The 13,514-nt window shown below is 43.8% G+C and overlaps 1 long non-coding RNA gene across 1 annotated transcript in view; it reads right to left on the bottom strand.

Annotated features, from left to right (window-relative positions):
* LOC147422822 (uncharacterized) overlaps positions 1–13,514 on the bottom strand; it is a 45,731-nt gene that overhangs the window by 29,027 nt on the left and 3,190 nt on the right. The window lies entirely within an intron of this gene.

Here is a 13,514-nt window from a genome sequence, read left to right as displayed (position 1 = left end):
GGAAAAAAAAAAAGTGTAGGGGGAATTCACGTTTCAAGCAAGGAGATAGTTCAAAGAGTATTGCTATAATGGGATTTTACGTTTCAAGCAAGGAGATAGTTCAAAGAGTATTGCTAGATGGCTATTGGTGGCCAACCTTGTGTAAAGATGCAGAAGAGTACGTAGGTAAATGTAGAGTTTGCTCTCTAAGCACACCGATTGCACACACTACACTATTCCACATCTCCCCAACACAGAAATGGAGCTCTTACATCGAGAGCTATTTGACACATGGTCACTTAGATAAGAAGCTTCCAACTCACAGAAAGAAAGCCATAGAGGTTAAAGCTTCAAGATATCAACTAATCCAAGGCCAACTTTACAAAAGAGGAAAGGATGGCAACTTAAGAACGTGTGTATGTGAATCGGACTACCTTAGTGTTCTGACAGATGCACATGTGAGAGTCAGAGGTGGACACTTCTCTAAAGATACCACAGCCAAACTCATTTTATGGTTAGGACTATGGTGGCCAATAGTCTTTAACGATGCAAATGAGTATGTAGAAAGATGTGATGAATGTCAAAGGGCAAAACCACCAATCATGAGTGATAATATGCCGATACAACCAATTATGATTGCTAGGGCATTTGATGAGTGGGGAATTGACTTTGTTGGGCCAATCAAGCCACCGGCACGCCACACGCATGTTGAATATATCATTGTAGCAACAGATTACCTTACCAAATGGATAGAGGCAACCATGAATGATGCCAAGACCACAACAAAATTCTTGTATGAGTATGTTTTTACACGCTAGGATTACCTATTGAGATTGTTAGTAACCAAGGAGTGCACTTTGTGAACGAACTAGTTGAATTCCTCTTGGAAGAATTCATGGTGATTCATAGAAGATCTACACCATACCATCCACAAGTGAATGGCCAAGCAGAAAGCACAAAATAAGACGCTCTACACTACACTTACTAAAGTGGTTGAAGAAAACCGAATAGATTGGAAACAAAAGCTCCATTCTGTTCTATGGGCTTATTATACAGTGTACAAAACGTCAATTGGAACAACTTCATTTGATCTTGTATTTGGGTTGAATGCCATTTTACCAATCGAGTTTCTAATACCTACTTTGAGGGTTGCAAAGCAACTACAGTGGACTGGCCATGAATTTTCAAGCCAAATAGATGAATTGGAGAAGTAAGGTGAGATTAACTGCTCTAGTGGGTATCTATGCTGAAAAACGTAGGCAAAAGAAATGGCACGACACGTATGTCAAAGATGGTCGCTTTTACAAAGGCGATTTAGTACTATTATACACCTTGAAGAATTAGACATGCTTCTTTAGAACCTCAATGCACAAACACATATCAACCCACCCTAACACTTCCAAAATAGGATGAAAAATAGGAAGGGGGGAGTCTTACAACTCCTGAAGCACACAAAGGTCCAGGAAGGGGAGAAGAGGGAAGAGAAGATCAAAGTGGGATCTTTAGTGTCATATTTGTGACTTAACTACATTACAATACTTACTCATTGATGCAGATACACGAAGTGCCATGCCAAGGAGGACCCCTACGCTTGGATGGTCACACCCCTTCGCCCAAAAGACGTGTCTCTTCACCAAAGGCCACACTCCTTCGACGACTGGTGACACCCTTCGCTCTACGGGTACGACTCTTCGCCCAATGGTTGCAGCTCTTCGTCGAAAGGATGTGTCTTTATGTCTAAAGTCGCGTCTCTTCACCATGAGACGTGTCTTTTCATTTATGTCTCTTCGTCTCCTATATAAGGAGCCCTTGTATCACACATTCAATCAATCAAACACAGAGTCTTCTAAGTCTTGTCTCGAGTACAGTTCAAGTTTCTTAAGTCTTAATCATGAGTTTAAGTACTTAATTAAGGATTAGTACCTAGAATCCTCACAGTGGTATCAGAGCAAAAAAAAATTCCTGAGACCCGAAGGTTGTGAGTGTAACAGACTTGGACACTCCAAGTCAAGAATCAACCGCGACAGCACCAAATAACCACTTCAAAACAAGTCACAGATCACAATAGATGTACACTGGCCCGGCGGAGTTCCGTGCCTAGAGATATTGGCCACAAAGACTGGCGCCCCTTTCGGTATTTCTTTTTATATTAATCAAATCCAAGTACAAGAGAGTGGCTAGGGTTTCACTCTCAGACTCTGCGTCCAGATGCTCTGAGAAGTGAAGCCCTCACCACTTATTTAAAGGTTACAAGGGATGCCCAAAAGCAGAGCCCCAAAAGCTTGAAAGCAAAAGCAGATTCTCTCTCTCTCTCAATGAGAGTCAGTAAAAAGCAAGTTCTCTTTATCTCTTTCTTTCTCCCAAATCAAAGCGAAAAGCTGAGATTTGCGTCGCTCAAAATTTCTCAAAAAAAATAATAATAATAATAATAATCCACCTCCGCGATTTTCAGAAATTAGGGTTTCTGTTGTCCGCCACATCATCACTTTGTGACATACCCCCCTCTTGAAAGCATTGTAATCGACCGCGATTACGCCTGCAAAACCGACAAAAGCCATAAACCGTCTTAGCAGACACTGACTGTTAGTACCTACGTACTAGGAACACACATCTAGCACATGTACAAAATCGACACTCACATCACACGGCATCACAGGACATCACCAGACATCACAGGACATCACATGACATTCAACATTCATTCGGATCTTAGACCATGATTTATCGGCAATGTAGCTAGCAATCACATCTAGGTCCAATCGAGACCTCATCGATGTCCGATTGACTAACCCCTATTGCAACCATGTCTATTCGAGATCAATCAAACCAAAATGCTTTAGTCATTTCGTCTGTCAGTTCCTGCACTCAAAAGAAGTCAAGAACAAATCAGTATCATTATCAGGAATTCCATTTCATAAAGTCATCTAGCAGAATACTGTCAGCTCTCAGTATCCCTAAAGCTCAAAGAGACATCAGTGACTTTAGTATCAAAATCGAGGCATCTGTTGACAAAGGAGCGGAGTAACTCCCCTCTTGTGCATCCCACTGCATCAGATCTTCGGCCAAGCTGAGTTTCTGGGTTCCGTTTGGAGTAGACTATGCTAAACCAAAACATCGAGGTAAAGTTTCACAATACGAGGAGTATCTGCTAGGTCTTCCTCCTCCATCCACTTCGTATCAAATGCAAGAAAGTTCTTGAACTTAACCAAGAACCGCCTTCACACTTTACCTTTCTTCGTATCATTATGTGCCAAAATCTATTCAAGAACAAGGATCTCCTCGTTTTCTTCCACTTCGAGTTGCTCATCAGACTCCCCATCATCAGGCACATCACCCTTAACAGGTTTCAAGAGACTCACATGCAATGCATTGTGAATCCTCCAAGTATCTGGCAGTTTCAATCGGAAGGAGACATCATTTATCTTTTCAGTAATCCGGAAAGGTCCGTAGTATCACATACTAAGCTTTGGACAAAGCCTCTCCTTTTCCTTTTTCTTTCTTAGGCGTGCCTTCTCAAAAGTAAGAGCACCCAATCATCCTCCTTCAGTTTCAAGTCGCGACGATGGCGATCCGCTGCCTTTTTCTGTCGTTCTTGAGACTCCTCCAAAGTCTCGCGAACCTTGGCAAAAGCCGTATCCAAATCTCACGAATATTCATCTGCTTCAAATATCTAATCTTTCGTGCTCAGGAAGGATGGAACCTTCGCAACACTTTCAACAATCTCACATGGCGTCTTCCCTGTCGAAGAGTGTATCGTGTTACTGTAGGCAAATTCCACCAAAGGTAAGTTCTTTTCCCATTGAGTCTTCTGATCCGAGATACAAGACTTCAATAAATCTAAAACCACTGAATTGGCAATCTCAAATTGCCCGTCAGTCTGCAAGTGGAACGATGACGAGAACTGCAACCGCGTGCCAATGTTCTCCCAAATTGCCTTCCAAAACAAACTCATAAATCTGGGGTCTCTGTTGGAGACAATCGTCTCAGACTGCCATGTAATCGGAAAATCATCGTGATCATTTTGTGTTCTCGGGAGATCAAAAATGAAATCCATTTCAATACTTTTCCAGGGGCGGGTGGGTATGGGTAAAGGCTGTAACAATCCCTGTGCTTTATGCCTCTCAAACTTGACCTTCTGGCATACCAAGCAACTGCGCACAAACTCTTCCACATCTTTCTTAAGTCTCGGCCAAAAGAAATATCTCTCTACCCCTTTCATGGTGGTAGCAATGCGGTGGTGACCCGTAAAAAGTGGACAGTGGCATTCAGTCATAACCTTCTCCCTCAACGACTGTGTAACGCACAACATAGTCTTTTTCATCAAGTAGCCTTCCCGAAGGGAGTATCCAGCTACTGTCTCCCCATCCCGTAGTCGTGTGAAAATATCTGCAAAATCTGTATCTGTGGCATACTGATCGACCATATCCTCAAAGCTCCTATGATGTATCGCGGAAATAGCCAGAACCAAAGGTTTCCGACACAGCATCTGCCACCACATTCTTCTGTCCCTGCACATGGACAATCTGGAAGTGGAACTGTGATAAGATGTTCGCCTACCGCATCTGCTTTTCCAAAAGCTGCTTCTGTGACAAGAAGTAGCGTAAACTCTGATGGTCTGTAAAGACAGTGAAATCCGCTCCGAGTAGATAATGCTGCCATTGAGTAAGAGCATGGATAACCGCCAAAAGCTCTTTCTCATAGATCTGTGCTGTCATCTCCGGCCTAGAGAACAAACGGCTCTCGTAAGCTATGACATGGCCTTCTTGCATCAAGACCGCACCCAGACTACGACCACAACCATCACAAAATACTTCAAATGACTTCTGCAAGTCCGGCAAAGTCAAATCTGGTCCTGTAGTCAATTTCTCTTTCAATGTCCGAAAGGCAGTCACCTCTGTGGGTCCCCACGAAAAAGGTACTCCTTTCTGTGTCAAGGTATACAAAGGGGAAGCAACCTCTGCAAACTTTCGTATGAACCGCCTGTAGTACAAACACAGTCCCAAGAAGCTTCTAACTTCATGGACATTCCTCAAATCTTGGCCGGGTCCATTTGCACTCCTGCTGCTGACACGTGTCCCAAAAAGTGTATCTCTGGTAGGAAAAATTCACTTTTCTTTGCATTAATCACTAACGTGTGATCTCGTAATGCCTGAAAGACTTGAAGCAGATGATCTCTGTGTTCTGCCTCATTCTTGGAGAAAACAATGATGTCCTCAAAGAAAGTGCCAACAAATAGCATGTACTCTCGAAAAATCCTGCCCATCATCCGGTTAAATGTCGCAGGAGCATTGGTTAAGCAAAAGGCATCACCAAAAACTCAAATAACCCAAAAGTCGTCCGAATAATTGTCTTGTAGACATCTCCTAGCGCTATCCTGATCTGATGATATCCACTCTTCAAGTCAATCTTGCTAAAGCACGAGGATCCCTGTAACCTGTCGAGTATATCATCGATCCTAGGAATCGGAAATCTCTTCTTGATGGTGATTTCGTTGAGAGTGCTATAATCGATGCACATTCTCCAAGAGCCTTCTTTCTTCAAAACCAACAACACTGGAGAGCAATACGGTGAAGTACTAGGCTGGACAAGACCCTTTTCCAAGAGGTCTTTCACTGGGCTCATAATCTTTTCATTCTGTACTCGGCTCACGGTAAGGTGGCCGATTCGGTGGCGTGCTTCCAGGTATCAGATCAATGGTTTGATCTCCGGGCCCTCTGAAAAGCAATCGGCATGAGTGTGGAGAAAAATCTTGGCGTTCTTTTGATCAGGTCAAAACATATTCAACCTTTATCCAGCGTTCAGTTCTCTCCCAAAAGAATGAGTAAGACACTGAAGTTCATCAAGTACAATCTCTAAGCCCTTCATTTATCAAAGTCGCTTTCTCGGCCCGGTAGTCAACCACGGCGTAGTTCTTGTGGTACCAAGGGATCCTAAGTAGAACGTCACTCGCGTGCCCTGAAGTTTGAACACCCCTTTCATTGCAAACAAAGTTTGCCAATGCTCGGTGTAATGGCAACATCCCATCCGGGTGCCAGTCGAACTACCTCCGCCTGTGGCGTCAGTCTGTCGGGCGTAATTCCAAATCGAGCCGCCAATTCCAAGTGAAAAGAAGTTGGCCTTGGCTCCTTCAAAGAGCTTCCTGATCCTTCACTTTGCCCCAAAAGCGGCAAAGTTTGTACTTTCATTCATTAGATTCGGTACAGGTCCCACGCCATGTGGTACCAGTTCTGCTTTTCTATCTGCCTTTTCTGCCACATTCCTCAGCTGCTCTCGAACTCTCAGACCTGTCGTCGTCTTTATCATTCTGTTCTTTCTGTGCCTTTTTAGGACACTTCGCGGAGATATGTCCATGTTCCCCGCATCCAAAGCACTTCCCCTCTCTGATGAAGCGAGCTCTCTCCTCAGGAGTAAGCTTGGGTCGTGCACTTTTTTTTCTCTGGGTTGCTCTTTTTCTTTCTACTTTCATTCACATAAGTCTGTTCGGCTCGTTGTGTCATGGCCTCATCTGTGAGGTAGGTCAGACTGCCATAGTGAATTGCAAAGCCCCGCTTCGCATGACTCATCAACTCCTGAATAGAAGCTGACTTCTGTTCCAAGCAGTGGTCTCGGATCTCTGTAGGTAGACCCAAGGTAAATCGCTCAATCTGTTCTCTGAACGAGATCTTCTTGAATGAAGAGACGGGTAGAAAAGAGTTCCAGAATCTTTCACGGTAAGAATTCACTGTATCGCTCTTGGTCATCCGGAGATGGTTCCAAGCAACTCGTATATCTCGCTCAAACTCTTGAGTAAACCAAGAAGAAATAAAAAGCCTCTTGAATTTCAGCCATGTAACTGGCACAGTCTTGCTTAATAGAAGCGTGGACCACCAAGTGCGAGCATTCCCCTTAAAATAAGAGGCAGCTCTCCGAATCTTGGAGTGCTCTGAATAGCGTCCTCCGGCAAAAGCGATGTCAAACTGTTGTATAAAAGACAAAGCCTTCGAAGCATCTGAATATCCTGAGAAAGTATCAAACTTGATCGAGTGGCCACCTTCCTTAAACTCTCGGACTTTCTAGCTTTTATCTTCGAGAAAGTCATACTGGTTGGCTTTGTAAAAATTCTTCTTGTTCGCATAAAACATTCCGTCATCGGAATCTGAGCTGTCTGTAGACGAGCCCTCAGTAGAACTGTCATTCTCTGGGCGAGATGTAGCCTTCTTCTTGCCCTTTCCGAAGCTTTGTTTCTTGCTTCGCTTTTTACCTTTTCTATCTTCGTTGCTCGAATCTGAAGAGCTAGAAGAACTGTCAGAAGAAGAAGAAGAAGAAGAAGAAGAAGAAGAAGAAGAACTGGGTACTCCTTCAAATCGAACACGCTTCTTCTGTTTCTTTGCCTTGTCAAATGTCGACCGACGACCCAAATATCCCGGGAAGTCAGTGCCTTTCTTCTGCTTTTAGCCATGCTTTTTGCATTTCTTTAGCACGTCGAAAAGCTAAGCAATCCATGCATCAACCACGTTCTCCAGTTCCTTCTCCGTATATTTCTTGGAGGCAGAAGGTTTCTTGAGAGCGGGTTTCGGGAGTGGTGTTGTGGTTCTCTGCCACTCCATCTGTACCTCTTCCAAAGAGGTCTGGTTCATATATTTTGCCATCTTCGAGTCCTTGGCAAAACTGAGCATCATCTTCGTTGCCTCGCCGATCAATTGACAACGCGTCATCTCTCTTTGCTCCGCCTGAGTAGGCCGAGGCAAGCCATACTCTCTGCCAAAATCTTCGTTGTGATCCCAGCCCACATCTCCAGATGCAGAGGGAGTCGACTGATCATTGCCTGAAGCCATAGGTGCCGCGGAAAAAAAATTCGGGGATCGGATTTCCCGTAGAAGAGAAATCGGCCGTGCTCTGATACCACTGTAACAGACTTGGACACTCCAAGTCAAGAATCAACCGCGACAGCACCAAATAACCACTTCAAAACAAGTCACAGATCACAATAGATGTACACTAGCCCGGCGGAGTTCCGTGCCTAGAGATATTGGCCCCAAAGACTAGCACCCCTTTCGGTATTTCTTTTTATATTAATCAAATCAAAGTACAAGAGAGTGGCTAGGGTTTCACTCTCAGACTCTGCGTCCAGATGCTCTGAGAAGTGAAGCCCTCACCACTTATTTAAAGGTTACAAGGGATGCCCAAAAGCAGAGCCCCAAAAGCTTGAAAGCAAAAGCAGATTCTCTCTCTCTCTCAATGAGAGTCAATAAAAAGCAAGTTCTCTTTATCTCTTTCTTTCTCCCAAATCAAAGCGAAAAGCTGAGATTTGCGTCGCTCAAAATTTTCCAAAAAAATAATAATAATCCGCCTCCGCGATTTCCGGAAATTAGGGTTTCTGTTGTCCGCCACATCATCACTTTGTGACATACCCCCCTCTTGAAAGCATTGTAATCGACCGCGATTACGCCTGCAAAACCGACAAAAGCCATAAACCATCTTAGCAGACACTGACTGTTAGTACCTATGTCCTAGGAACACACATCTAGCACATGTACAAAATCGACACTCACATCACACGGCATCACAGGACATCACATGACATTCAACATTCATTCGGATCTTAGACCATGATTTATCGGCAATGTAGCTAGCAATCACATCTAGGTCCAATCGAGACCTCATCGATGTCCGATTGACTAACCCCTATTGCAACCATGTCTATTCGAGATCAATCAGACCAAAATGCTGTATTCATTTCGTCTGTCAGTTCCTGCACGCAAAAGAAGTCAAGAACAAATCAGTATCATTATCAGGAATTCCATTTCATAAAGTCATCCAACAGAATAGTGTCAGCTCTCAGTATCCCTGAAGCCAACCCTTCACATGCTCACCCCCTGCGTGGGCAGCCCTTCACACTCGTGCCCTTTCACGTTGGCGCACCCTTTCACGCTGGCGCTGCCCCTTCTCTGGCGCACCCCTTGCGTGAGACCTCTTCATACGAGCGCTGCCCTTTCACTGGCGACCCTTGGTCCGTACGCTGCATGAGTAAAAAGACCAGCGATCTGGGTAATTTACGCTTATCTTTTAAAAACCCCACGTTAGTGTCCCAAGTGGTGGCCAACCCATTAAAAGGGTAATGTGAAACAACCCTTTTAATACCCACAAAACCTCCAACCATCTTACGTTAAAAAAAAAAACATGACCAGCAGTTAGCGTTGCCATTATTCGAACGCTGCCCTCTCATCCTCCCCCAGCGCTGGCAACATTTCGCCCTCTCTGCAATGGCCAACGGGGATTACTTGCATATTCCCTTCATCTTGTATATAGATGTTGTTCCGAAGGAATTTTTACCCGAAAATCCTCTTTCGCGAGAGGTGATCGTGATTCTGGACACTGTTCTCTCAGATAAACCCCCTGCACCCGAAGTGATAAGTATTCCTGATTCCCTAACGCCAGAGCCGGAACCCGCTTCCGAAGCCGTTTCTGCTCTTGCCGTACCCGTGGCAAAACCTGCTTCTGCACTTGTTCGAGTTCCTTTTGAGACGTAACCATGCCAAATTCCCAAGATGGAGGTGGTCAATCTGACAATGCCCTTACTCTTATTAAGGAGCAGATGGCCACACTTTCCATGCCTCGCATCACTTCACACTCGCTTGGATAAGATGCACACGGAAAATACTTCTCGAAGTCGACCTGCTGTTTCTCGAACTACTAATGCAGCATCTTCAACACCTTCTTCCGAAGCTTCAGTGGACGAACCAAACGAACTAGATCCAATTGAAGAGGTAGACAATCGCGAACTTCAATTACTTTATAAAGTTTTTAATGCTGCACAGAAGAAGAAGCTTGATGTTAAACTGCCGGAACCATACACTGGTCGCCGCGACAAGCGCGTGCTGGACCAATGGCTATTCAAAATGGAGGTCTACTTGTCGAACACAGATTTGGTAGAGAGTAAAAAAGTTGCACTTGCTAGTTCTCTACTCAAGGACACAGCATTTCTTTGGTGGCAACGCGACGGGTTGCTGATAGCAAACACGCACCTTCTTGGGATAAATTCCGGCCTGCTATTCGCAAGGCGTTCCAACCAGATTTTCATGCCCGGTCCTCTCTTCGCCGCCTAAGCCAGACAGGTTCCTTGGCCGCGTACATCACAGAGTTCCAAAGGCTAACTCTGGAGATAGAGACCCTTAATTCCTCTGATAAAACTTCACAGCGTTATCGACAGACTCGAACCCAACCTAAAGGACGATGTGCACAAATACAACCCTACCACCTTGGATGCTGCAATTGCCTATATGGAGCGTCTTGGCGATAATCGGTGGCCTACACAGAATTTTCTCCCTGGTGACAGATCTTCAAACAGCGCTCGCTTTTCACAGCGCGATCGCAGAGAAAGCTATAGCCAAAGTCAGCAACATCAGTCTCAGTTCAGACAGCAAGCAACGCAACCTTATTCAACTTCAAGGTTCTATTCTCAAGATCGACAATCTGAAAGCAGATCTTCTTCACATGTTCCTCCACTTGATCGTGGGAAAGGACGTGATTTTTCTCAAGATCGGCATTCCAATACTCAGCAAGGCTCTTCGCCAAATGGATCTTCGACTTCAAAGAAGGAAGGAATCGAAGGATTATGTACAATTTGCGGTGGTGACCATAGATGGTATCAATGTCCAAAGAAACCAAATCCGTCTAATTCGAAAAGAAATTACATCATCGAATTTTGAACAACCAGATTTTGCTAAGGATAAAGGAAAATCTGATGGTCAATACGATTCATGTCTTAAAGGATACGAGTATTCTTATGAAGCATGCTCGATGCAATTCTTCAGTTGTGGAGCCTCTCTCAAAGCAAGTTTTGAACCTTCTTGGAACACTCAATGGTCGCTCCATCGATATTTTGGTGGACAACGGATGCTCGAATAATTTCGTCAACACTCAGATAGTTCAACAGCTTGGCTTACCAACTCAGAAGACATCTCACTTATATGAGTGGAATTAGCAGATGGATCAATTTTGACTCGTGACCAGACAGTTCGACAGTTGCAGTTCAAGATTCAAACTTATGCAGATCAACTGGATTTTGAAGTCATGCCGTTATCTTATTACGACATGATTCTTGGTCAGCATTGGTTACTCCAATATGATCTAGTAGTTAGCTTTTGAGGACATAATATCAATTTGTTCAAAGATGGACATGAATTGACTTTACACAGGCTTTCTCATGCAGAAAGAGTGATTGAAGCCTCACGTATACTAGTCAAGCGACATGATACAATGGATTATGAAGAGAATATGATTTCTGATACAGATGCAAATATTAATATTGATGAATTTTGGAATTCATTAACTTCTTCTGAATCAACTGATGAAGACAAAGATAAGAAGATAGTTGCAAATTCAGAGTCAGAAGACGACTATGCTTTCTTTGATTCTTTACTGGATGATGATATGCCAATTGCAAGTCATGAAGTGACAGTTCCTAAAGATGATTTTGAAGAATTTTGGGATTCATTCTTAAAAGATGATCACAGTCTCAAGCCAAAATCCTCTCCAGTGATTACTAAAGTTGAAGTTACCCCATCTGAAGAGTACCTTGAAAAGATTTCCTCTTCCCCAAATATTTCGCAGTTACTGAAATATTTTGAACCAGAAATCTTACATCGCATGAAGAATTTTAAAGATCAATCTCTCGTTGCACTCAACCTGATTATGCCAGATTCCTCTAAAAAGTCTTTGAATAATGCAATGACATGGGATTTAGCAGTCAAAGAAAAAAGGTTTCGCAAGAAGCAAAGGTTCAAGACAAAGGTTTCCGATAACTCAAAGATTGAAGATTTTCCAAGATTCGATGCTTTTCCAGAGTTCTATCAACATCAGAAGTCATTTCTTTGATACGGGCTCTCATTTTAAATGGGAGGGAATGTCACGTTTGTGACTTAACTACATTACAATACTTACTCATTGATGCAGATACGCGAAGTGCCATGCCAAGGAGGACCCCTGCGCTTGGATGGTCACACCCCTTCGCCCAAAAGACGTGTCTCTTCACCAAAGGCCACACTCCTTCGAAGACTGGTGACACCCCTTCGCTCTACGGGTACGACTCTTCGCCCAATGGTTGCAGCTCTTCGCCGAAAGGATGTGTCTTTATGTCTAAAGTCGCGTCTCTTCACCATGAGACGTGTCTTTTCATTTATGTCTCTTTGTCTCCTATATAAGGAGCCCTTGTATCACACATTCAATCAATCAAACACAAAGTCTTCTAAGTCTTGTCTCGAGTACAGTTCAAGTTTCTTAAGTCTTAATCATGAGTTTAAGTACTTAATTAAGGATTAGTGCCTAGAATCCTCACATTTAGAGGAAACTTAGCAAATCAAAACACACAAATTAGTTTTTGGCCAAACTAAGCATCAACTCAAAAAACCAAGTTCATGGGGATGGTGTACACATCAATCAGTCCATAACCAACTAGTCATCTATTCGGGTTTGGAAATTGACATTGTACTGTCGATTTGCTGCTCTAGTAGGAAGAGGAAAATTCATATGGCAAAACTGAGCATATCACAGTAATCAGCATGATGAGGACAAGCTCTGATATTGATTTGGTCCATTTTAGAGGTGTCGATTTCTAGCTCTCGATTTGCAGACAAAATGCAAATATACCTGGTTACTACAGAGATTGACCTATTGTACATGTGTAGGGCCATTGAAGAGTGATAGAACTACCACCTTGCACACACCCCATGTTTTCGCGCCCTCGTTCATCACGTATGGTAGGCTATTTGCTCTTTCATTTTCTACATTACATTGTCGGGTGACGCCCGAGCTTTTTCGGACAAGTACGGTGCCTAGGGTTTACCCCTTAGTTTGCAATGTGGGATACGCTGGGATTGGCACTCACAAAAAGTCCCCATTTCAGTCTGTGCGACGAAGCCCTGCCAAAATTTCTCCAGAAGTCAACACTAAGAAAAAAATCCCATAGAAAACCTTAGCGCATCGCTATGGCAAGAGATGAAGAAGCTAGAAGAACTAGCCGCCAAAGAGCGCATAGAACTGCATTACCTGATCTAGTAGGATATGCAGAACCACAGCCCCAAGCTGTAGCTCCCCAACCTTAGAGTTTTGGCTAGAGCAATACTCTGCTGATTGCTATATCGACAATGCGTGCGTAGCTAGAGGCCACTTCAGAGATCCTGGGGGAAGATGGATGCTTGTGCATGTGCCAACAAGAAACTTCTTTCAGTTGCACACCCTCAATGCCAATGCTCCAAGACTGTGGGACAGCTTGAGCCTGAGAGATTTACTTTGCTCTGGAAGCTTGGGGATCAGATTTCAGACGGTCATGGGAAGTACTGACCACGCTAACAGACAGGTTCAGATGCAGGGTTACAGATTTTGAAGGACAACAAAGGGAAATTCTAATCACAAGGCAATTGGTAAGACAGGCATGGAGCCTGGAAGAGGGACACCTCTCTTATAATGACAGAAACCATTCTAATGAAGACCGCCAGAGGTGCTCAGCAGCTGAGCATCCTACATGGGATGACCTCCACCACCAAGAGATGACCTCC

This window comes from Adiantum capillus-veneris, chromosome 27 (genome assembly GCF_014529385.1).
Source record: "Adiantum capillus-veneris isolate H3 chromosome 27, ASM1452938v2, whole genome shotgun sequence".
NCBI lineage: Eukaryota > Viridiplantae > Streptophyta > Polypodiopsida > Polypodiales > Pteridaceae > Adiantum > Adiantum capillus-veneris.
The sequence above is the reverse complement of the archived record's forward strand: the minus strand, read 5'-3'. Positions and strand labels throughout refer to the sequence as shown.